Raw genomic sequence first — 22636 nt, 5'->3', positions numbered from 1 at the left:
CAGGTAATGTGGGCCCCTGTTGATGATTCGTTGCTGGTAGTTAATGTGGCCCCTGTTGATGACTCGTTGCTGGAAGTTAATGTGGGTCCCTGTTGATGACTTGCTGCTGGTAGTTAATGTGGCCCCCCTGTTGATGACTAGTTGCTTTTAGTTAATGTGGGGCCCTGTTGATGACTCGCTGCTTGTAGTTAATGTGGCCCCCCTGTTGATGACTAGTTGCTGGTAGTTAATGTGGCCCCCCCCCCTGTTGATGACTCATTGCAGGTAGTTAATGTGGGTCCCTGTTGATGACTCGCTGCAGGTAGTTAATGTGGGCCCCTGTTGATGATTCGTTGCTGGTAGTTAATGTGGGTCCCTGTTGATGACTCGTTGCTGGTAGTTAATGTGGGCCTCTGTTGATGACTCGTTGCAGGTAGTTAATGTGGGCCCCTGTTGATGACTCGTTGCAGGTAATGTGGGCCCCTGTTGATGATTCGTTGCTGGTAGTTAATGTGGCCCCTGTTGATGACTCTTTGCTGGTAGTTAATGTGGGCCCCTGTTGTTGATTTGTTGCTGGTTTTTAATGTGGGTCCCTGTTGATGACTCGTTGCTGGTAGTTAATGTGGGCCCCTGTTGATGATTCGTTGCTGGTAGTTAATGTGGGCCCCTGTTGATGACTCGTTGCTGGTAGTTAATGTGGGCCCCTGTTGATGACTCGTTGCTGGTAGTTAATGTGGGCCCCTGCTGATGACTCGTTGCTGGTAGTTAATGTGGGCCCCTGTTGATGACTCGTTGCTGGTAGTTAATGTGGGCCCCTGTTGATGTCTCGTTGCTGGTAGTTAATGGGGGCCCCTGTTGATGACTCAAAGGTCAAAGCCAGAGGTCAAAGTGAACTAAATAAGCTACGTTAGATTAGCAAGACGCAAGCCGACGTGTTTTTGTTCGTATCTTCTCTGCCAAACGTAAGACGAATCCTGTTGCTCACAACCATTCAGACTCTTGAGCTTGTTGTGTATTAAGTATAACATTGTTATAAGATTAACTACCCTGAGAACGAGTAAAGTAACAATATGTTGCATAGGGGAAGATTTTTAATGTGTTTAGCTGCACGATCAATTGGGCTCCTCCCGGCACCACCACAATGCGGGAGCCCTGAGCTGGTCGCTGGAAGCGTCTACTCTGCTAGCGTTTGAGGTGTAAACAACTGGACTGGTGGCACGGCGCCTCTCCCCTTCTACCTTTCCTCTCACTTATTTCCCTTACCTTAAGTTAATTATATCCTGTGTTGTAAGTGTGCCTACTCTGGTAGTAAGATTGGTGATACCTGGGGGTAGTATTTACCAGTGTTTTGGGTACCCCTAAGTGTTGTGTTGTGTTGTATTAGGGTACCACGTTGGCTCACTACCCTAAGCTGCCTCAAGCTTCAAGATCTTCACTAATAGACTTTACCCTAGTTTGTGCTAATTGTAAAGCCTTGTTTCCTGCCTAAGTGGACCAAGGCTTTTAACGTAAGATAGTGTGATAAAGTAATTATTGTTATTGTTGTGAATGTATATGGGGGGTTGTTAAGGGGTTAATAAATAAGTAAGTTAGTTCTAAACGAGTATCCAATCTTCCTGGGTAGGAGATCAATGATCTACCTCTAGGCTGACATTGTCTTGTAGCCAATCAGTTAGCACTGTTTTATATTTTGTGGGCCGGGCCTTTATGATCTCCCTTAATGGTGATACCTCCTGGTTCTAACTGCTAACCCTTCTTCATAATAATACTAGATCCCCCATAGCAGCCAACATTTTATAACAAGTGGTTGGCCTGACTGGGATGAACGTGGTAATTGTAAAAAAATAGATTTTTGAGTGCCAAAACTAAAAATTCTTGTTTTCCGTAGAACGGTTGTGTGTTAGCCTAGGGTCCAGCTCATCTAGCAAAGGATATATCTTGCACTGACTGGACACCCAGCTGGATCCCTTCATGATTGAGGTAAGTGTGGCCTTGTGTTAAGGGCCGTGCAAATTTATGTTTTTTCCAATTTTAATTTTCCAATTTTTTTCTTTTGCTAGGAGGTAAATTTATTAGTGATGGCGTCTAAAATGCAGGAACTGGCGAAGGATCCTTCAGTGGTAGAGATTAAGAAGCTCACCAAATCAAATTTAGTATTGTTAGGCAAGGAATTTGGTCTCGAGTTAAACGACACTGATAAAAAGTGGACCTTGGTAAATGAAATTTTACGGCATTGTATAGACCAAGAACTATTGCCAAGTGATCAATTTTATGTGAGCCCAGTTCAGGGGAAAGGGTAGCTAGTAGAAATATAGAGTTAGAATTAACATTAGCCAAGTTAAGACTGGCAAAGCAAGAGGCTAGAGTAGTAGAACAAAATGCAAAAGTTGAAGAGCAAAGGCTCAAAAATGAGGCGGCAAGAATGGTACCACCACCTACTGGGGCCTCGAACCCCAGGCATTCTGATAAAAAGCATAACTTACCTGAATTTTCAGAGTCAGACCCTGAAAGATTTTTCAACCATTTTCAGAGACTAGCCATGTCCATGAACTGGCCAAGGGAAGAGTGGGTGAAAATCTTACAGGGGCAGCTTAGGGGTAAAGCACAAGATATTTTTATAAACATGCCTGACGACGAGTGTTTTGAATATGATAAAGTCAGGGAACGAATTTTGAGGGCGTATGAAATTACGCCTGAAGCTCACCGCCAAGCTTATCGCAACCTGAGGCCTACTAACAACCAACCTCTCACTGAATTTGCTAATGATCAAATTAAATTGTTTGGAAAACGGATTCGCTCGGCTAAAGCCGAAACATACGAGGCACTTAAGAATTTAGTTTTAGTGGAACACTTTATAGATTATATGCGAGAGAATGTAGCACATTATATTAGAAGAAGGATAGAGGTAGATTCTAAAATAGTGGATTTGGCCAACATGGCAGAAAACTACCAGTTGGCGGGCAAAAGGCCCAATGAAAATAATTATACCCCACAGAGTAACAAAACTTATACCCACAGCCAGTCCAGACCAGCTCATTCTAACCCTATAACTAATGCACCTTCTATTTCAGACATAGCTAACCCTGTTAAATTGTCTAGCCCCACGGCACCTAATTGTGAACCGAAGGGCAATCCAGTTAGTAATGTCTCTTCTCCTCGACGTATCTGTGGTCACTGTAAACATCCAAACCACATTAATAGCCGTTGTTGGCAACTGTACCCAGATAAATGACCCAATGCTCTTGTTGTGACACAGGGCTTAAGGCCTTCTGAAGGGTTAGGGAGTAAGACCTCCAATCCACAGTGGTTCGACCTGCTTACCCCATTCTTATCGAAAGGGAGACTACTTTTGTCTGAGAGTTCTTCCTGGAAGGACGTTTTGATCTTCCGAGACACCGGTGCCATCCAGACTTTAATTTTAGAGAGTGCATTGCAAGTTGCCAACACTCTCGACACTGGAGAGGTGGTACTGGTCGAGGGTGTCACTAGTGATTCTCGAACAGTACCCCTCCATAAGGTTACCATGGAATCTGTTTTCCACAAGGGTGTTTGTACAGTCGGAGTCACTTCGTACCTACCTTTCCCTAATGTTGATGTAATATTGGGTAATGATTTAGCAGGGGATAAGGTAGGGGACTCCAAACTGCCTATTATGTTGCCTACCACTAAGGTTTCCCTGGATCTACCCGCCACAGAGTATAATGTTGTGTACCCTGCGTGTGCGGTGACCAGGTCTATGGGACTTAAATGTAAGGGCAGCCCTGTGCTTGCCAAGGTGGTAAAACCCAAGGACATGAGGAACTTTCCGAGTGGTGAAAGCCAAGTGGACCTTGCGGACACGTTCATGGCCCGACTCGATGACGTGGCCGAGGACGTTGTGGAGAGCCTGCCACCGCCACCTACCGAGAGTAGTGAGGAGGAGGAGGAGAACACTGTTGAGCCTCGGCCAAAGGCACCTGACCAAGGCCTGGATGCCTCCTTGAGTGAGTTACAGAAAGCTGACCCCAGTCTTGCAGAATGCCACAAAGTAGCCATCTCTAAGGAGGAAATTGTAGACGCACCAACTGGGTACTACTTCAATGATCGTATTTTGATGAGAAAATGGAGACCACAGAGTGCTCCCTTGTCAAATGAGTGGGAGGTAGTCCACCAGGTTATGTTGCCGACCTGTTATAGAGAGAGAGTTTTGTCAGCTGCTCATGATGATCCTATGGGGGGACATCTAGGTATTAATATTACTTATCACAAAATCTTGAAGTGTTTTTTCTGGTTCAAACTGAAAAGCGATGTGGCAAAATTTTGTAATGCCTGTCTTGCTTGTCAACTTGTTGGGAAACCAAACCAGACACCACCTAAAGCTCCTCTAAGGCCTATTGTCATGCCGGAGGAACCATTTTCTCATGTGGTATTGGACTGTGTTGGTCCATTACCTAGAACTTAGTCTGGTAATATTTACCTAATCACAATGATGTGTATTGATGATGATGATGATGTGTATGATGTATACCCGTTACCCAGAGGCTTTTGCTGTAAGGAACATCCGAGCAAAGTCTGTTGTTGCTCATATGTTGCAATTTTTTTCCACTTTTGGACTGCCTCGGGTCGTGCAAACTGACAATGGTACTAACTTGAAGTCTGATATTTTTTAACAATTTTGTAAGGACCATGGAATAACTCATAAGGTTTCCAGCCCATACCATCCACAGAGTCAGGGGGGTAAATGAGCGGTTCCATCTAACTCTGAAGCAGATGTTGAAGACATCGTGCAAAAGTTCCCACACCTTCTGGGATGAGAACTTGCTCTATGTTTTTTTTTGCTGCTTGAGAGGGGTTACAAAGTTCACTGGGTTGTTCTCCTTTTGAGTTAGTCTTTGGCCATAAAGTTCGTGGACCCTTGCAAATGTTACAGGAGAATTTGTTAGGGAACGTAACGTTAACCGAAGGTTCGGCTTTCTTTGCGCAACACCACCAGAGACTCAAGGACTGCAAGGCGGCTGCACTAAAGTATCTTGGGAAGGCCCGAGAAAATATGAAAGAACGAAACGATGCTAAGGCTAAGTTGTGGGTATTTCAGCCTGGTGACCCTGTCCTGGTATTAAAGCCTCAATTAGGGAACACTATGTCCCACAAGTACGACAGCCCCTACATTGTGACAGAAAAGACTGGGGACCTCACGTACAAAGTGAGGCACTCTGACAAGCATAACCAGGTAATGCTCGTACACTTGAATCGGCTGAAGAAGTTCCAGGGGCCCCAGGCCCATTGCACTAACCAATGTTTCCATTTCCAGTGAGGGAGGGGATGATTGTTCTGGGGACCCAACTAATCTCATTCTCAATAATTCTAGTTCTGTGAATGCTGTGGAGGAGGGACTGTCCCATTTGCAGATGGCCCAACGTGAAGAGGTGCAGTCGTTGCTTGACAAATTCTCCAGTCTGTCCGGGGACGTCCCGACCCAGACTGATGCCATTTACCATGATGTCAAGTTGACGGACTACACCCCTATTCGCCTTCAACCCTATTGGATGAGTCCGGAAAAGAAGGCCATCATACGAAAAGAGGTCGACTTCCTGCTTCTACATGGCCTCATCCGGCCGAGCCAGGGCTCTTGGTGCTCGCCCTGCCTTTTGGTCCCCAAACCAGACGGCTCCTGGCGATTATGCACTAACTATCGGGAGCTCAACAAGATGACCATTGTGAATACCTATCCGCTGCCCCTTCTTTGAAGACTGCATCGACGAAATCGGGAACGCCACGTATGTCTCGAAATTCGACCTCTCGAGGGGTTATTACCAGATCCCGCTCACTGAACGTGCTAAACAGGTAACTGTGTTCGTAACACCCGATGGTGTCTTCGAGTATCAAGTGTTACCATTCAGCTTGCGTAATGCCCCTGCCACGTTCAAGAGGCTAATGAACTCTCTGCTCGCTAATGTGCCAAATTGTCGGGCGTATTTAGATGACATTGTGCTCTTTGGTAGTAATTGGGCTGACTACATAGCTAGGTTACGCCAGTTGTTCACTGTTTTGAAAAATGCAAATCTAACCTTAAATGCAAAAAAGTGTCATTTTGGCCAAGGCACAGTGACATACCTCAATTATGAAGTGGGCCAAGGAAAAGTGTTACCTCGGCAAGATAAAATCAGTGCCATTCTGGAGTATCCCGTGCTCCAGTCTAATAAGGACATTCAAAGGTTCATCGGTAAGTGTGCGTACTATCGACGCTTTTGTCAGAACTTTTCCAGTGTTGCCACTCCTCTCACAGACTTGCTGCGGAAGACGATTAAATTTAAGTGGTCATCAGACTGTGCAGAGGCGTTTAAAAATTTGAAATTGATCTTAGCTTCCGCCCTAGTGCTCGCTAGTCCAAGATTCGACCAACCATTTAAAATTCATGTTGACGCATCTGACTCGGGTGCTGGTGCCGTGTTGTTGCAAACTGGGGATGATCAAGTGGAACACCCAGTATATTATTACTCTGTGAAATTTGACAAGGCGCAACGCAATTATTCAGTGGTAGAAAAAGAGGCGTTGGCGCTAGTGTTAACATGTAAAAAGTTCGAAGTCTTCCTCATAGGTAATATAGTGGAAGTGTACACGGATCATAACCCACTAGTATTCTTGAATCAAACGACCCCCTCCCCTTCCGGCCCGTTGGCGTCGTGAGGGGGCTTGGTGGACGACTGCCGGAGTGTGATGCTCCGTTGGGCAGTCCTCTGTCCTTTTCTGGCCTTGCACTCCTGCTGCTATCTTCTCCAATTGTGCCGGATCGCTTTTCCTTTTCCTTATGTTTCGTTTTTCTCCCCCCTCTTCTCCTATCTGCTTGTCGTTTCCTGCCGACCTTTTGCTTGTTTTGGATTCTTTCTTTGGACTTCTTCTATTTTGACGCCCGGGTGCTTGAGGAGGCATACTCTTGCACCCGTAGAACTGTAGTACCCGACGTCTCGAGCGAGGGGAACCTTTTATTGTCAATCCCCCTTTCGTCGCTGAACCCGATCTCGACGGACTGACGGTTCTTAAGGTGGCGTTTGTGGGGCGTATACTCACGACGCACCCCTAGGGGGCCCCGGCATGATCAGCGATAGCTTCCTGTTGGGTGTCCTGCCTCTAATTGTGGCTCCATGGTGGGTATGGGGGCACATTCGTGGATGAATTTGTCACTTTTCGTCTCTATGTCGTTGAATGTTTCCGTTGTACCCTCTCAGGCTCGTGGGGTGGGCGACCAAGCCCTCGAGTCGGCCTGTATTGGAAGACCAGGCTCTGTAGCTCCCGCTGCGTTGGGCCCCGACCTTGCTCCTCCTTTGACCGCCCCGACTTCTTCCCCCAGCTCCCCTCCCTCCTCTGAGGTTGGGTCGAGCCTCCAGCCCCCGGTGGTGACCACTTCGTCCCCTGGTGTGGCTAAGTCTTTCGTTGTGACTACTGCGCCTTTTGACCCCTCTCTCTCTAGGGGTTCTCAACGCCGTTCGCGCCCCAACCGCACTCGCTCGATTCCTTCCTGTGCTGATGCGTATCAGGCCTTGTTTGGTCCTGCTTCATGGGCCAAATATTTTGATCTCCTCCCTCTTGATTCTGCGCCTCCTGACGATTTCTCCCTCCATCGGCATCTTGTAGATTCCGTGGATGCGTGTGTTACTTTCAACCCCACTCGTCTCGGTACACGTGTCGTTGCTGCTCCTTCTCAGGATGCGGCTTCCCGCTTGGCTGCCTTATCTTGCCTTGGCGAGATCCCTGTTCGGGTCTCCAAGAACGTTCAGATGAATTCCAGTGTTGGCACTATTCTCCTCCCACCCCATGTTGCAACCGGTGTTCGGAATCTGCAGGATTGCCACGATGATATTCGGCATATCCTTGATGCCCAAGGCCATTCTGTCCTCCAGGTTGACTCGTTTACTCGTCCCCCTCGTGGTCGTCGCCGTCAACCCCTTCGCGTTGTGAAGATCACCTTTGATGGTAGGACCCTTCCATCCTCTGTCATTCTTGCTGGTGCTAGGTGCTCTGTCCAGGAGTATATTCCTTCTCCTCGACTTTGTAATAAGTGCTGGAGGTTTGGGCATGGTGCCCTCCGCTGCTCTGGGGCTGTCTCTCTCTGTTCTTTGTGTGGGAGTGAAGGTCACTCTAAGTCGGAGTGCACTTCTTCCCAAGCTCGCTGCCTCAACTGCGGTGAGGCCCATCCTACGTTCTCCCGTGCCTGTGTCCATTACAAGCTTGAGGCGGCCGTCCTTAACCTGAAGCACCGGGAGCGTTTGTCTTTTCCTGAGGCGAGGCGCCAGGTTCGCCGGCTCCCGCCTTATACTAACATCTCTTATGCTCGCGTGTTGCGCTCTTCCTCTCCTCGTCCTTCCCCCCTTCCTCAGACTCTCAACCGTTTCCGGGCCTTGGACCCTGATACGCCCACTGCCCCCTCCTCTGTTCCTTTGAGTTCTTTCCCGAGGGGTCCCCCTCCTGGTCCTCTGTCTGGGGTTCCCCTTCTTTCGACCCGGTCTGTCATGTCTCCTGTGTCTTCTTCCTCGTCCCCCTCCGATCCTCCTTCCCATCCTCTTCCTCCATCTATCGGCTCTCCCCGCCGCCTGTCGGTGCAGGCGGATGTCCATCGCTCTCCTAACGGCCGTCGTGTGTGCTCTCGTTCGGCTTCTCCTGTTGAGACACTGGAATCCGTTGCCCGGTACGTAGTTGCTGGGACACCTGTCTCTTTAAGTCAGAAGCGTAAGCCTGGCTCCTCTCCTTCCTCTTCCCCGGCGGGTAAGAAGGCTTCGCTTTCTTCCTTAGCTCCTACTTCTGGCTCTGTTGCTCCTTCCCCTCCCGTTTCAGTGGTTGCGCCCCCTGTTCCTGCTATGGAGGTTTCTTTGGCCCCTGCTTCCCTTTCGGTTGCTGCTCTTGCTGGGGTGCGCTCCCCTCTTTCTACTCCCCCTCTTCCTACTCCCCCTCTTCCTACTGCTGTCCTTGACTGCTCCTCTCCGTTGTCTCCTCCTCTTCCTCCTCCTCCTCCGGACCCCGCCCGCCCACCTCTGATCTGTTCTCCCGTTTCCTTCCCTCCGTCTTTGCTCAGTTTACCCATGCCCCCTAACCCTGACTTTGCTGACCCTGATCCCGACCCTGATATTCTTTAACGTGCTCTGTTGCTCTTTCGCCTTTGTTTCTTCCTTGTTCTCTGTTTTTGTCCTTTCTCTTCCCGTCGTTGTCCATTCTTCAATGGAACGTTCGAGGTTATTACGCCAATTTCCTCGAACTCCAACTTCTGATTTCGCGGTTTTCGCCCCTTTGTGTCTGTCTCCAGGAGCCAATGCTTGGTGCTCGTCCTGGTCGTTTTCGTGGCTATTCCTTTCTCTCCCCCCCCCCCCCAGCCATTGCTGGGGCTTCTAATTCTTCTGCTCTCTTGATTCGTGCAGATGTTCCCTTTGTTCCTTTACTTTTTCCTTCGCCTCTCCATTGTTCTGCTGCTCGTATCTTTGTGGGGAAATGGTACACAGTTTGTTCCATTTATCTCCCCCCGAGTGTCCCGCTCTCTCTTCCTGATTTGAAACACCTCCTAGACTCCTTGCCGGAGCCTGTGCTCCTGCTGGGTGACTTCAATTGTCGTCATTCTCTTTGGGGTGACGTTCTGACGAATACCCGGGGTCGCCTCCTTGAGCCGTTTCTCCTATCTTCTTCCCTGTCTCTTCTGAATTCTGGTGAGCCCACTCATTTAGACTCTCGGACTCGCGCCCTTTCTTGTCTTGATCTTTCTCTCTGCTCTTCTTCTCTTTACTTGGATTTCACGTGGCAGGTCCTTGATGACCTCCATGGAAGTGATCATTTCCCCATCCTTGTTTCCTTTTTCTCTTTTCGCCCTTCCCTCTCTTTCCCTAGGTGGCAGTTTGCTAAGGCAGACTGGACCCTATTTACCCTCAGTGCTGCTCTCTCTGACCTCTCCCTTCTGCCTCTCTCTCGCGCTCTCCTCCTTTTTCATGACACTGTCTTCAACGCTGCCCTCCGCTCTATTCCTCGCTCTTCCTCTCGGGGTCCACGGAAGTGCGTTCCCTGGTGGAATGCGGACTGTGCTCGGGCTGTCCGCTGTAAGCGTGCAGCCTGGAAGAGGCACCGCCGTAGGCAGACGACCGATTCTTTTCTTTTCTTTCGGAAAGCGAGTGCGGTGGCCCGTAGGGCCATCCGTACGGCTAAACGTGAATGTTGGGCATCTTATGTCTCAACAATTACGTCCGAAACCCCTCTGGCCCAGATCTGGAAGCGTATCCGCAAGATAGCGGGTAAGTTCGTTCCCGATGTTTCACCGGTCCTTCACCTCCATGATACTCTTGTGGCGGACCCGTTGCAGGTCGCTTCCGAACTGGGTTCCCACTTTTCTTCTGTTAGCTCTGGTCTTCATCTTCCCCAATCTTTCCTTCTTCGTAAACCTATCCTTGAGTCTCATCCTTTAGATTTCTGCACTCATCTTCAGCTTCCCTATAATGATCCCTTCTCTCTCTCTGAACTTCGTTCTGCTCTGGCCCTCTGCGGTTCTACGGCGGCGGGCTCCGATGGTATTCATTATGAGATGCTTCGCCATCTCCCTCCGAGCACGTCTCAGTATTTACTGAGTCTGTATAATCGGATCTGGGAGTCGTCGTCAGTCCCTGAGGACTGGCTCGATGCCGTTGTCCTCCCTGTTCGCAAACCGGGGTCTCTGGGTACTTCCCCTAAGGACTTTCGCCCTATTGCTCTCACAAGTTGTGTCTGCAAACTTTTTGAACGTATGGTTAACGTTCGTCTGATGTGGTTCCTGGAACACCATCACCTCCTCTCCCCTTCTCAATTTGGTTTCCGCAAGTGCCGCAGCACGACAGATGTCCTGGTGAACTTGGAGGTCTATATTCGTACTGCTTTTGCTGCGAAGACCTCCGTTGTTGCCGTCCTTTTTGACCTGGAAAAGGCTTACGACACCACTTGGCGTTATCATATCCTATCTCAACTTCATTCTTTTGGCCTTCGTGGTCATCTCCCTCTCTTTCTCCGCAGCTTCCTCTCTCGTCGTTCCTTTCGGGTGCGCCTTGGTACCGCTCTCTCTCCCTCTTTTCAGCAATATGAAGGTGTGCCCCAAGGTAGTGTTCTGAGCACTACTCTTTTTCTGGTTGCCCTCAATGGTCTTCTTTCCTCTCTTCCTTCTGGTGTCTTCTCCGCTCTCTATGTCGATGATCTTACCCTATGCTGTCAGGGTGATGATTCGCCTCTCCTTCAACGCCGGCTTCAACTTGCAATTGATGCCGTGTCGTCTTGGGCCACTGATCATGGCTTCAAGTTCTCTACTTCTAAGACTTGTGCCATGACATTTACGCGGAAACGGGTTGTTCTTCGTCCCTCTTTGTCACTTTATGGTCATCCCCTTGAATACAAAGATTCCGCGAAGCTTTTGGGGTTATTCCTTGACACTCGTTTGTCTTGGTCTCCCCATATCTCTTACCTCCGTGTTGAGTGCTCTAAGGCCCTTACCCTCCTTCGGGTCTTGTCCCATACTTCTTGGGGGGCAGATAGGCGCACTCTCCTTGCTTTACATTCTTCTCTCGTCCTGTCTAAGCTCGATTATGGTTGCCCTGCTTACTCGTCTGCTTCTCCTTCTACTCTTCGCCGTCTTGATGCTTTGCACCATACTGGGTTGCGCCTCAGTTCTGGTGCCTTTCGTTCGACTCCCGTCCTTAGCTTGTATGTTGACACTGGCTTCCTGTCTCTCCAGGACCGCCGTGATCGCTACTGTCTTCGCTATCTTGCGCGGTCCTTGCAACATCCTTCCTCTCGCCTCTGTCGTGCTTTAACTTTTACCCCTCCTGCGGTTCCTGTTCCTCTTCACCACCTCCCTCTTTCTGTCCGGTTATCTCGCCTGCAGGATTCTCTTTCCGTTCGTATTTCTGATGTTTCTCCTCGTGTTGTTCCTTCTTTGCCCCCGTGGAGGGTCCCTCTTCCGCGGTTTTGTACTTCCTTGACCCGTATCACTAAAGCTTTTACCCCTCCTACGGTTCTAAAACGCCTTTTCCTCGAGCACTTTTCTTCTCACTCCCGCTCCGTTTCTGTCTTCACCGATGGGTCTAAGTCAGCGGACGGTGTTGGCTACTCTGTTGTTTTTCCTGATCGCACTTATATGTGTCGCTTGCCTCCGGAGACTAGCATCTTTACAGCGGAACTTTATGCTATTCTCTATGCTCTTCGTCTCCTACTTTCTCGTTGTCAGTCTTCCTTTGTAGTTGTTGTTGACTCTCGTAGTGCCCTCATGGCTCTCGGGTCCTTTAATCCAGTTCATCCAGTGGTTGTCGAGATCCAGCATTGGCTGTTTCTCGTTCATAGTAAATTTAAGTCGGTTGAGTTTTGTTGGGTTCCCAGCCATATTGGTGTGTCTTTAAATGAGCGTGCGGATGCTGCCGCCAAGGAAGCTGTCCGCTCTTGTCCCATCTCTCGTAAGGGCATTCCGTATTCCGACTTTTACCCGGTTATCCATTCCTCAGTCCTTACCCGTTGGCAGGCTTCTTGGTTGTCTGTTACTGGTAACAAGCTACGTACTCTTAAATGTTGTGTTTCCTCGTGGCAGTCCTCCTTCCACCGTAACCGGCGGTGGGAAACAGCTCTGGCGAGGTTGCGTATTGGCCATACTCGCTTAACCCATGGTCACTTGATGGAGCGCCGCCCTGCTCCTTATTGTCCTAGTTGCATTGTCCCTCTTACGGTCGTGCATGTCCTTCTTGAATGTCCTGACTTCCAGGACGAGCGTGTGTCTTGCTTTCCGACCGCCCCTCGCGGTCACCTGTCCCTCGATAGAATTCTTGGTGACTCGGATACTTTTGATATCGTTCGCCTTATGCGTTTTTGTTCTCGTATTGGCATCCTTGGTGATATTTAGCGCCCTCTGATTATTTTGCGTATTTGATGGTGCTACATAGCCTTCCCGGTTTGGTGCCTTCTTTTGATAATTACTTACTTACTTTTCTTCTGTTAGCTCTGGTCTTCATCTTCCCCAATCTTTCCTTCTTCGTAAACCTATCCTTGAGTCTCGTCCTTTAGATTTCTGCACTCATCTTCAGCTTCCCTATAATGATCCCTTCTCCCTCTCTGAACTTCGTTCTGCTCTGGCCCTCTGCGGTTCTACGGCGGCGGGCTCCGATGGTATTCATTATGAGATGCTTCGCCATCTCCCTCCGAGCACGTCTCAGTATTTACTGAGTCTGTATAATCGGATCTGGGAGTCGTCGTCAGTCCCTGAGGACTGGCTCGATGCCGTTGTCCTCCCTGTTCGCAAACCGGGGTCTCTGGGTACTTCCCCTAAGGACTTTCGCCCTATTGCTCTCACAAGTTGTGTCTGCAAACTTTTTGAACGTATGGTTAACGTTCGTCTGATGTGGTTCCTGGAACACCATCACCTCCTCTCCCCTTCTCAATTTGGTTTCCGCAAGTGCCGCAGCACGACAGATGTCCTGGTGAACTTGGAGGTCTATATTCGTACTGCTTTTGCTGCGAAGACCTCCGTTGTTGCCGTCCTTTTTGACCTGGAAAAGGCTTACGACACCACTTGGCGTTATCATATCCTATCTCAACTTCATTCTTTTGGCCTTCGTGGTCATCTCCCTCTCTTTCTCCGCAGCTTCCTCTCTCGTCGTTCCTTTCGGGTGCGCCTTGGTACCGCTCTCTCTCCCTCTTTTCAGCAATATGAAGGTGTGCCCCAGGGTAGTGTTCTGAGCACTACTCTTTTTCTGGTTGCCCTCAATGGTCTTCTTTCCTCTCTTCCTTCTGGTGTCTTCTCCGCTCTCTATGTCGATGATCTTACCCTTTGTTGTCAGGGTGATGATTCGCCTCTCCTTCAACGCCGGCTTCAACTTGCAATTGATGCCGTGTCGTCTTGGGCCACTGATCATGGCTTCAAGTTCTCTACTTCTAAGACTTGTGCCATGACATTTACGCGGAAACGGGTTGTTCTTCGTCCCTCTTTGTCACTTTATGGTCATCCCCTTGAATACAAAGATTCCGCGAAGCTTTTGGGGTTATTCCTTGACACTCGTTTGTCTTGGTCTCCCCATATCTCTTACCTCCGTGTTGAGTGCTCTAAGGCCCTTACCCTCCTTCGGGTCTTGTCCCATACTTCTTGGGGGGCAGATAGGCGCACTCTCCTTGCTTTACATTCTTCTCTCGTCCTGTCTAAGCTCGATTATGGTTGCCCTGCTTACTCGTCTGCTTCTCCTTCTACTCTTCGCCGTCTTGATGCTTTGCACCATACTGGGTTGCGCCTCAGTTCTGGTGCCTTTCGTTCGACTCCCGTCCTTAGCTTGTATGTTGACACTGGCTTCCTGTCTCTCCAGGACCGCCGTGATCGCTACTGTCTTCGCTATCTTGCGCGGTCCTTGCAACATCCTTCCTCTCGCCTCTGTCGTGCTTTAACTTTTACCCCTCCTGCGGTTCCTGTTCCTCTTCACCACCTCCCTCTTTCTGTCCGGTTATCTCGCCTGCAGGATTCTCTTTCCGTTCGTATTTCTGATGTTTCTCCTCGTGTTGTTCCTTCTTTGCCCCCGTGGAGGGTCCCTCTTCCGCGGTTTTGTACTTCCTTGACCCGTATCACTAAAGCTTTTACCCCTCCTACGGTTCTAAAACGCCTTTTCCTCGAGCACTTTTCTTCTCACTCCCGCTCCGTTTCTGTCTTCACCGATGGGTCTAAGTCAGCGGACGGTGTTGGCTACTCTGTTGTTTTTCCTGATCGCACTTATATGTGTCGCTTGCCTCCGGAGACTAGCATCTTTACAGCGGAACTTTATGCTATTCTCTATGCTCTTCGTCTCCTACTTTCTCGTTGTCAGTCTTCCTTTGTAGTTGTTGTTGACTCTCGTAGTGCCCTTATGGCTCTCGGGTCCTTTAATCCAGTTCATCCAGTGGTTGTCGAGATCCAGCATTGGCTGTTTCTCGTTCATAGTAAATTTAAGTCGGTTGAGTTTTGTTGGGTTCCCAGCCATATTGGTGTGTCTTTAAATGAGCGTGCGGATGCTGCCGCCAAGGAAGCTGTCCGCTCTTGTCCCATCTCTCGTAAGGGCATTCCGTATTCCGACTTTTACCCGGTTATCCATTCCTCAGTCCTTACCCGTTGGCAGGCTTCTTGGTTGTCTGTTACTGGTAACAAGCTACGTACTCTTAAATGTTGTGTTTCCTCGTGGCAGTCCTCCTTCCACCGTAACCGGCGGTGGGAAACAGCTCTGGCGAGGTTGCGTATTGGCCATACTCGCTTAACCCATGGTCACTTGATGGAGCGCCGCCCTGCTCCTTATTGTCCTAGTTGCATTGTCCCTCTTACGGTCGTGCATGTCCTTCTTGAATGTCCTGACTTCCAGGACGAGCGCATGTCTTGCTTTCCGACCGCCCCTCGCGGTCACCTGTCCCTCGATAGAATTCTTGGTGACTCGGATACTTTTGATATCGTTCGCCTTATGCGTTTTTGTTCTCGTATTGGCATCCTTGGTGATATTTAGCGCCCTCTGATTATTTTGCGTCTTTGATGGTGCTACATAGCCTTCCCGGTTTGGTGCCTTCTTTTGATAATTACTTACTTACTTTAAGTTCTTCACTAGTAGACTTTACCCTAGCTTGTGCTAATTGTTAAATCTTGTATCCTGCCTAAGTGGACCAAGGCTTTTAACGTAAGATAGTGTGGTAAAGTAATTATTGTTATTGTTGTGAATGTATGTGAGGGGTTGTTAAGGGGTTAATAAATAAGTAAGTTCCCTAATGGTGATACCTCCTGATTCTAACTGCTGACCCTTCTCCATAATAATACTAGATCCCCCATAGCAGCTAACATTTTATAACAGCCAGCATATCAAGGGACCGACAAGAATGAGAGGGGAGGATGAACCAGCAATGCTTGATCTGATATTTACCCTTAATGAGTGGGATATAAGGGAGGTTAAGATGGAAGCACCCTTGGGAATGAGTGATCACATGTATTGTGTTGATCTTTGAGTACTTGGTAGAGCTAGGGCTTATCTCCCCCCAAAGAGAACTTGAAAACAAAAGGCCGGCATACCGAAAGGGGAATTATCAAGGGATGAGAAGTTTTCTAAGGGAAATACCTTGGGACACACACCTCAGAGCTAAGTCGGTAAAAGACATGATGGACTATATCGCCCAAAAGTGTCAGGAGGCAGTAAACAGGTTTATCCCGGCCCAAAGGGAAAAATCGGAGAAGCAAAAGAAGAATCCATGGTTTAACAGGGCATGTATGGAAGCAAAGGTACTGAACAAAAGGGCGTGGAGGAACTTCCGAAATAATAGAACTCCAGAAAGCAGAGAGAGATACCAGAGAACCAGGAATGAGTATGTTAGTGTGAGAAGAGAAGCAGAGAAAAATTATGAAAATTATATAGCAAGCAAAGCCAAGACCGATCCAAAGCTACTCCACAGTCACATCAGGAGGAAAAAAACAGTGAAAGAACAGGTAATGAAACCTAGAACAGGCGAGGACAGAAACAAAGAGGTCTGTATGTCATTCTCTTTGACATACAGCGAATGACAAAGAGGTGTGTGAGGAACTCAACATGAGGTTCCAGGACGTCATCACAATAGAACATGGTGAGGTCACTGCACTAGAAGAGGGGGCAGCAAACCCTGCGGCCTTGGAAGGGTTCGAAATTACGAGGGATGAGGTCAAGAGACACCTGTTGTATCTGGATGTGAGAAAGGCTGTTGGTCCAGACGGGATCTCACCATGGGTATTGAAAGAGTGTGCAGAGGCACTCTGCTTACCACTCTCCATAGTGTATAGTAGGTCACTGGAGACGGGAGACCTACCAGAAATATGGAAGGCGGCTAATGTGGTCCCAACATCAAAAAAGGCAACAGACAAGAGGCACTGAACTACAGGCCAGTGTTCTTAACTTGTATACCATGCAAAGTGATGGAGAAGATCATGAGAAAAAATCTAGTAACACATCTGGAGAGATTGGACTTCGTGACAAATCGTCAACATGGGTGCAGGGAGGGTAAATCTTGCCTTACAGGGTTAATAGAATTCTATGATCAGGTGACAAAGATTAAGCAAGAAAGAGAAGACTGGGCGGATTGCATTTTTTGGATTGTCGAAAAGCCTTTGACACAGTACTGCATAAGAGGCTGGTACATAAGCTTGAGAGACAGGCAGGTGTAGCTGGTAAGGTACTCCAGTGGATAAGGGAGTACCTAAGCAATAGGAAGCAGAGAGTAACGGTGAGGGGTGAGACCTCCGATTGGCGTGAAGTCACCAGTGGAGTCCCACAGGGCTCTGTACTCGGTCCTATCTTGTTTCTGATATATCCTGTTTCATATATATACGTAAACGATCTCCCAGAGGGTATAGACTCATTCCTCTCAATGTTTGCAGGCGATGCCAAAATTATGAGAAGGCTTAAGACAGAGGAGGACTGCTTGAGGCTTCAAGAAACCTAGACACACTAAAGGAAAGGTCGAATGGTTGTTAGAGTTTAACCCAAGCAAATGTAATGTAATGCAGATAGGTGTAGGAGCAGGAGGCCAGTTACAAGGTATCATTTGGGAGATGAAATTCTTCAAGAGTCAGAGAGAGAGAAAGACCTGGGGGTTGATATCACTCCAGACCTGTCCCCTGAAGCCCATATCAAGAGGATAACATCAGCAGCATATGCCAGGTTGGCTAACATAAGTACGGCATTTTGACATTTGTGCAAATACTCATTCAGAACTTTGTATACCACCTATGTCAGACCAATCCTGGAGCATGCAGCCCCAGCATGGAGTCCATATCTTGTCAAGCATAAGATCAAACTGGAAAAAGTTCAAAGGTTTGCCACGAGACTAGTACACGGGCTTAGAGGTATGAGCTACGAGGAGAGACTAAGGGAATTAAACCTCACGTCGCTAGAAGACAGAAGAGTTAGGGGGGATATGATCACCACGTACAAGATTCTCAGAGGAATTGACAGGGTTTGAAAAAGACAGGCTATTTAACACAAGGGGCACAAGCACTAGGGGACACAAGTGGAAACTGATTGCCCAAATGAGCCACAGAGATATTAGAAATAATTTTTTTAGTGTCAGAGTAGTTGATTGACAGTTGAGAGGTATGACCAAAGTTGATTGACAGTTGAGAGGCGGGACCAAAGAGCCAGAGCTCAACCCCTGCAAGCACAAATAGGAGAGTACAAATAGGTGAGTACGCATGAACAGATGCAATACAAAGAAGTCTTCGAAAAAAAATCTGAATAATCTCGAGGAATGCTTCACTTATTATACAGTAACATTTGTATGTTCATAAGTGCATTCGCAATCCATGTGGGACTATGACTCTAACTTCAGCAGTTGTGTGGTTCATTTGCTTGGCTCTAACAAAAGTCATGTTACACTCGTGTCCTGAGCAGTTCACTGTAATTTTGGATAATATAATCACTCATTTCAGACTTAACTTTCGAGTTATGCACAAATTTGAATGGCAAATAAGCTTATCCGGAGGATGGAGTTCATGTATTTATTAGAGCACACTACTCAGGGGAGGATTCATCGCCAGTCGTTACGATAATGGCTTTTCCCGCCGTTCCTGAGGGTTGCACAGGCGGCCATCAGTGTAAACAGTGCAGCAGAGTAGTGCCCTGTACTGAGGGCAACAGTCAAGCTTAACGCACTTTACTTCAAGCTGAAGTTTTTTTTATTAATCTTCCTTCCTTGTTTGTTTACGGCTTTGGGAGGAATAGTGAAGAGTAAAGGAGGTGATTTACTATGGAGCAGGACACTGCTCTAGTCTTTGAAGATACACATTTGAATTTTTATACATTTTTATTACAAGTAATGTTTTAGCTCCTGAGCTGTGTTCGCGTTCATCTCTTGTGAGTGCTAGGAGGCCCACCCTCCTAACCCATCCACTTGGGCTGGACGGTAGAGCGACGGTCTCGCTTCATGCAGGTCGGCGTTCAATCCCCGACCGCCCAAGTGGTTGAGCACCATTCCTTCCACCCCGTCCCATCCCAAATCCTTATCCTCACCCCTTTCAAGTGCTATATAGTAATAATAGCTTCGCGCTTTCTCCTGATAGTTTCCTTCCCTTCCCATCCTCCTAAAAAGAGAATACTCTTAGTAATTATGTTGTTTAAAGTACAATTATGTCGTGATGGACTAACACAAAGTAGTCTTTTGTATTATTGAATTTGGACAAACCGGAAAAAAGAGTTTATATTTATGTTTGCTAATAAAACCTAACGTAACCCTCCTAGGCAAAATACACGCTATCTGAGGCCAAATATATAGTACATATATGTGCTATACTAGTCCTAGGAGTATTTATGTTTGGTGTTTAGAATTATTTTCCAGAAATGGCAAAATGTTGCATTTTCTTAAAAATAATGCAACAAAAAAGTAGCTCTCTGGGGCACCACTACCACATATTGGTGTAATGTTACAAAAAATGGTGTCAAAACACAAGGCTTTAAGGACAATGATGACATTTTTTCTGTGACATTAATTTTGAGGTTGGAATATTTGAATTCAATTATATAATAATAATCATTTCTGTACTTAAACGATCAAAGATGATTCTCATTCTTTCATATAGAGTTTTCCCATCTCCCCAAGCATTATGCTAGGCATTTGTATTATAAAAAAGTGCATATAATTTTAGTCATCCTGATACGTGCCCCTTTGCAGGGATGATAATTGTTACATATTCATTGTGGGATGTCAGGAGGAGTGCAGAGTTGATCCCGATGAACATTTTCATCATCAATCCAAGTTCATCATCTACGGCCATGTTTGCTGAAGACTCAACATCTGGAGATCTCAAACACAGTTTCTGTTGCCCTGGAAGTGAGTCAACGACTGACTTGGGTGAGTTAAGGCTGGACTCGCATGGCACGTGTTAACTCAGCAGGATGTTGAGTCCCTCATCCTCTCTGTACGTGGAAGTAGATATCTGGTTGATAATAGGACGAAGTGTGTTTCCAAATTTGTGAGTCATGATAGTCTCATGTATATTTCCAGCTTTAAACTCTCCAATAGCTTGCAGTAGGTGAAGTTCAGTCCTTTTGACTTTAACATTTTCAACCATTCTCTTTATCATTGTTTTCAGTTTTTCAGTCGCGTCCCAAGTGGTCCTTTGGAATTTAACTTTGTCATTAAGGATGAGATTTATTTTCTCAGTATATTCATCTTTTTGAAAGTAACATTTGCGAGTTATCATCCCTTCTAACAATCATTTCCTTGTTCCCACGAAGGTCTTTTAGCTGCCGTTTTGAGCACAAGAGATAATACTGAGTTTTTATAGTTACCTACACTCATTCCTCCCTTCACTCTCAAGGTCGAATATGTTATCTTGAAGGATCTCCCCTCCACCTTCCGGGCCATCTCACTTGATTTGTATATAACGTGACAGATTTAAGATGGCTTCGTAAATCACGCCGCAATCAACCTCACTGAGGAGTAAGTTACTCTCTCTAATGAAGTTTATGAAGAGGTCATCGCTACAGCATCAGTTCCATCTATTACATTGATTTAAAGGAACTTCTTTTAATGGTCCATAAGACGGAAGAAAAGTCCTGAAGTAATTATTTGACAAAGGTTAACCCTACCAACACTCAACATAAGATTAAGCTCTCCATACGAGCAAGACGACCATCAACTGAACGTCTTACATCAAACGAAATTCCCTAAAGAGACGAATGAGGTTTATGTTTTTACATTCCCACTTGGGGACTCTCAAGGATCAAAATATATTGGTAATACAACATCTCTTTCAGGGCGACTGGCTATGCACGAGCAACGCGGCTTCATATGAGAGTACCTCATTTTTGTGTGCCACAAGATCATCGCCAGAGATATCCTAACCAATAACATCAAAGTAATCGACAGACACAGCAACAATTGAAGATTAGACAGTGCCGAGGCTCTACATATCAAGCACTCTCATCCCAGTATCAAGAGCAAGCATGCTCTTAGGGCCACCTTACCTAGCCAAGAGAGAGAACTTTCTCCTTACATCGACTCACCCAACCGACATCAAGAATATAATCACTCATTTCACCTCATACTACTTGGTCTATGTAATGTACGTTTGTCCACTTCTTTGTCCTCCATAAAGCCTCAGTTGCTTTACGTTAGAGCTTCAGGTTCCTGACAGTTATCAGGCCATATGGTTAAACTTACCACCTCACTCAGTCAAGGTAAGACACCAGCCCATTATCGGGCAGACTCTCCCACACTACTGGAATCCTGGCACTGCTCCTCCCACCATCTCCCAAGGACCAGTCTCCCCTCTCACAACTCATCCCTCCGCTCTCTCTCACTTGCTCCTGTTTCACACATTAATTATTTTCGTTTTGTGTTTATTCTATTAATATATTACGAATTCACCAATTAATTTTTTAACTTAATTGCCTGTAAACATATTAAAAAGAAAAATGTACACTAGCTAGAAAGTGTATTCCAGATCTGATTGAGAATTAATACTGACTTTTAACGAGGAAAACATGACAATTGTATTATCATTATAATGTACGACACGTGATTATCAAGAGGTTTTCATTGATCTTTATAAAAATTTCTTTGATTCTCTGTAATTACATCACTGAAATTATTCCCTTTTTCCCCCGACTTCAATTTTCCAATAAATTCCCGACATGACAGACCCGGAGGACCACTCCACTTTCTCATTAAAGAGAATCCAGGCTTTAACCTCCACGCGGTGACGGGTGTGTATTCACCTAGTTGTATTCAACTAGTTGTTCTTGAGCTCTGCTCCTTCGGCCCACTGCTCAACTGTTTACCTGTCAATCAATTTACTGTAACTAACTACTAAATTTTTTTTCCACACACACACACACACACACACACACACACACACACACAAACACACACACACACACACATACACACACACACACACACACAACGTGGATAAGACAGGACAGAGAAGTTTGGGCAGACTGCATATTTCTGGACTGCCAAAAAGCCTTTGATACAGTACCGCACATGAGACTGCTGTTCAAGTTCGAGAGGCAGGCGAGGGTGGGGGGAAAGGTCCTGGCGTGGATAAGGAACTACCTAACAGGAAGGAGCCAAAGAGTTACGGTAAGGGGCGAGAAGTCGGACTGGCGAACAGTAACAAGTGGAGTACCACAAGGATCGGTGCTGGGACCAATTTTATTTCTTGAATATGTTAACGACATGTTTACAGGCGTAGAGTCCTACATGTCGATGTTTGCGGATGACGCCAAGTTGATGAGCAGAGTTGTGACAGATGAGGATTGCAGGATCCTCCAAGAGGACCTGAACAGGTTGCAGAGATGGTCAGAGAAATGGCTACTGGAATTCAACACTAGCAAATGTAAAGTTATGGAAATGGGACTAGGAGATAGGTGACCAAAGGGACAGTACACAATGAAGGGGAACAGCCTACCTGTGACGATGCGTGAAAGAGACCTGGGGGTGGACGTAACACCAAATCTATCTCCTGAGGCACATATAAATAGGATAACGACAGCAGCGTACTCTACACTGGCAATAGTTAGAACATCATTCAGAAACCTAAGTAAGGAGGCATTTAGGGAGCTTTACACTGCCTACGTGAGGCCAGTCTTAGAGTATGCCGCCTCATCATGGAGTCCCCATCTGAAGAAGCATATAATGAAACTGGAAAAGGTTCAGAGGTTTGCAACGAGACTCGTCCCAG

At 47.0% G+C, this 22636-nt stretch overlaps 1 long non-coding RNA gene across 1 annotated transcript; it reads left to right on the top strand.

Moving 5' to 3' along the window:
• The first annotated feature begins 1166 nt into the window (after window positions 1-1166).
• On the top strand, window positions 1167-21473 carry LOC138371523 (uncharacterized). The gene is made up of 4 exons (XR_011230531.1): window positions 1167-1266; window positions 1868-1959; window positions 19618-19797; window positions 20706-21473. It is a non-coding gene; the product is annotated as an uncharacterized lncRNA (long non-coding RNA).
• The last annotated feature ends 1163 nt before the right edge of the window (window positions 21474-22636 follow it).

The sequence above is a fragment of the Procambarus clarkii genome, chromosome 36 (assembly GCF_040958095.1).
Source record: "Procambarus clarkii isolate CNS0578487 chromosome 36, FALCON_Pclarkii_2.0, whole genome shotgun sequence".
In the NCBI taxonomy this organism is placed as follows: domain Eukaryota; kingdom Metazoa; phylum Arthropoda; class Malacostraca; order Decapoda; family Cambaridae; genus Procambarus; species Procambarus clarkii.
The sequence above is the reverse complement of the archived record's forward strand: the minus strand, read 5'-3'. Positions and strand labels throughout refer to the sequence as shown.